General features: G+C 38.2%; 1 long non-coding RNA gene across 1 annotated transcript; it reads left to right on the top strand.

Moving 5' to 3' along the window:
* The first annotated feature begins 316 nt into the window (after nt 1–316).
* Nucleotides 317–2,440, top strand: LOC140824597 (uncharacterized). Its single transcript, XR_012116387.1, has 3 exons — nt 317–538; nt 1,621–1,703; nt 2,299–2,440. It is a non-coding gene; the product is annotated as an uncharacterized lncRNA (long non-coding RNA).
* The last annotated feature ends 926 nt before the right edge of the window (nt 2,441–3,366 follow it).

Genomic DNA, 3,366 nt, shown 5'->3' with positions numbered 1-3,366 from the left:
TTTATAAATTAAGTTAAAGCATTTTTAACTGTATTTTTCAAAAAGGTGAATTTTTGGGGTATTTTTACCCGTAGGATTTTATTTTTTTATGGTACGTAAATTCTAGCGAATCGGGGGACTTTTTAAGGGTTCGGCTAATATTTTCAAAATCTTTTCAACTCGAAATATTTTTCGAGAGCGCGTTTGGACTTAATGGGCCTATGTTTAAGCTTGTTGGGTTTAAAATCCTTTTAAAACTTTTAATTATCAACATTAGGCCCATTAGTTCTATGTTTAAGCTTGTTGGGTTTAAAATCCTTTTAAAACTTTTAATTATCAACATTAGGCCCATTAGTTGGTTGTTAGCTATTTAAATATTGCCTAAACTATTCTTTAACCTAAACCTACATCATTACTAGCCGACACTCCTTCTCTCTTTCAGCACCCTCTCGGTTTTTCAGAAAAACTCCATCAAGCAAGCCTCGGCGTTTCCACTTGTTCTTAAAAGAAAACTTCATACGGGTTCCTCTCATCATCCTTGTTATCCAATCATCTTAAGGCACGCATTTGTACCATTATTTCTGCATCATCTATGTCTTATACTATCGTGTGTATGCATATGTATGAGGATCTTTCGATCCAGCCATGCACAGGGGAGTTTTCAGTTTTTTTTGTTCAAATACATGCATCATGGGTTCACTAATCACGTTTTATGTGATCTGGGTTGTAAAGGGGCTGCTGGTGTAGTTTTTCAGGGCCGCTTCTGTCAAGGGTTCGAGTGGTATAGCTGCTGGAAGCGTGGAGGGTCGAGAGGGTGAGAAATATATGTTGGTTCGGTGATGGGTGGATCGAGGTAGGGAGGTTTCAGCTTTGCATGGGTTCGAACCCAGCCACGTTTTAGAAGTTGTTGAGTCTAGTAAGATGTTGGACGTGAGCCCTGGGGGTTGGGTTGAGAGAGAAGTTCGGTCATGGGAGATAGAGCATAGCCGAGAGAAGATGGGTTAGGCTCGGCCGTTTTATGCCATGGTTTTGTGCAGCAATATTTTACTTAGACTTGGATTAGTTTAAGGGATCCCTTATGGTCATAAGAATGTGATTTAATGGTTGGACAGATGGTAGAATTGGAGGGGACCGAAAGGGAGTGAAATTGGGGGCCATGTGTTGCAAGGAGTATGGTTTAGGTGTTGGCCGAGAGCTTTGTGCATTTTCTGGAATGGTAGCCGAGAGCTTTGGGGTGGAATATTATAGTATTAGGAGCTGTATGGTGTTTTTAAGATATGAAAATAAGTTGGAAAAATTTTGGTTGGGTTTCGAATTGAATCGGGTTAAACCGGGACCTAGGTCCAAGTTTTAAAACAAATAGATTAATTTGGTTTTTGGGCTCGAGTTTACGTCTAGGAATACTTTTAAAAATGTTTTGGGATATTTTAAGGAGTTTGGTAAGCTCCGGGTCAATTTTAGAGGTCCAGGGTTGAAACGATAATTTTCGGGTTTCCAGGGGCAAAATGGTCATTTTGCACCCGGGGTGAGATTTTAGTCCTAGCAGCGCCCTGAGCACAAATCATAATATTTTTAAATGTTCATGCATCACGTTTACGATTTTTATGCTAATAATAATTATGGTGCATCCTTAATTTAAAGGAATTAAGTGAGAAAGTGAAGAGCACTCCGTCTCCGCCGCGCCGCGTCGTTATTTTGTTTGTTTTCAGTCAAAACAAACCAAGGCATGTTTATATCTTCTTTCACTCTTCAATCAAGTCATATAGGTATTTTTAATATAGCAAGTACATGATTTTAATACAAGATATTTCAGTATGCGATTTAATTATATTACGTGCATTAAACAGAAAATGATTATTTTTGAGATTTATGCTATATGGTTTGTGGTGCATTCACTATGTGGGAGCATTATTTATACGGTCGCCAGTGACCGCTCAGTTCAGGTTGGTACCACCCGGTCGCCAGTGACCGATCAGTCCAGGATGGTACCATCGGGTCTTCAGTGACCGCCAGCTCAGTTCCAGGCTCCCCGGTAGTCAGTTACCGATCAGTTCAGCTTAGTGCAGTGGCCACAGGCGTAAAACATAATCTCAACAGAAAATTTTATCAGTTATTTCAGTACAGAGCTCCAAGGAGCAAATATTTTTACTGTGATTATCAGTTCAGTTATGCACGTATTATAATTGCTCAGTACAGATTATTTTCAGTATGCCTCATGACATGATATTTTACCCCATGCATATTTTTACTCAGATTTTACTCGTTACCTGCGATATATGCATGCTGAGTCTTTAGGCTCACTAGACTTGATTGTTGTAGGTACTGATGAGGTCAGGGCCGAGGGCGGGGACCAGTGAGCCAGCTTGGGTCGGCAGTAGTGGCACCCGAGGACCTCAGTGCAGCAGTGTTATTTTATTCCGCAAACATTTTATCAGTCATTGAACATTTTTAAATTGTTATTGTTGGCGAATAATTATTTCCTTCCGCTGCTTTACTTTTAAACATCGAACTTGATTCATCAGTGATTTTATGAATGAGGCCATTTAAGTTCTTTTAAAAGAAAATTTTTAATTTTCCGCAAATTTTAAAGCAAGCAGTTTTAGGGCCTTTACAATTATTTACTTCAACATTAAATTAAATGATGAAGTAGTAAAATACAAAATAACTCTTCGTATTAAAATTGTGTAGAAGCTAAAGAAATAATTTACTTCACAACAACTCAATAATTGTGAAGTGGTTTTCAATTAATTACTTCACTACACTACAAACAATTGAAGTTTTTTAAATTTACTGTTTCGTCATTAAAAATAAATTGTAAAGTAACAAAAGATCTGTGTGACGGTTTTTAAAAAATCGATTTGCGATGATTAGCGACGGTTTTAAACAAACCGTCTCTAATCGGCGAAGGTTATGCTTGGACCGTCGCTATTTGCGACGATTAAAATAATCTGTCACTAATGTGCGAAATTTATTTTAATCCGTCGCTAAATAAATCGGCGACGGTTTTTAAAAAGGTCGCTAATAGTAACGGTTAATTTAATCCTGTCGCTAACTAAATCGGCGACAGTTATACTAACCGTCGCTAATAGCAACAATTTTACAAAGCTTTTGCAAATTAGCGACGTTAATGTAAACCCGTCGCTAACGAAATCGACGACCGTTATAATAACCGTCGCTAATAGAGACAGTATTACAAAGCTTTCGCAATTTAGCGACGGTTACTTTACAACTGTCGCTAAATAAATCCGCGACGGTCTTGTTAACCGCCGCAAATAGCGGAAAGTTTTACGAACTGTCGCTAATAAGCGACAGCTTTCTTCAATATTGTCGATAATTTGCGACAGTTTTATCATAAACCGTTGCAAATTGACTATAAAATGCCGGCAC

This window comes from Primulina eburnea, chromosome 2 (assembly GCF_022965805.1).
Source record: "Primulina eburnea isolate SZY01 chromosome 2, ASM2296580v1, whole genome shotgun sequence".
Lineage (NCBI taxonomy): Eukaryota > Viridiplantae > Streptophyta > Magnoliopsida > Lamiales > Gesneriaceae > Primulina > Primulina eburnea.
Note: the sequence above shows the minus strand (reverse complement) of the source record. Positions and strands in the feature narration are given on the sequence as shown.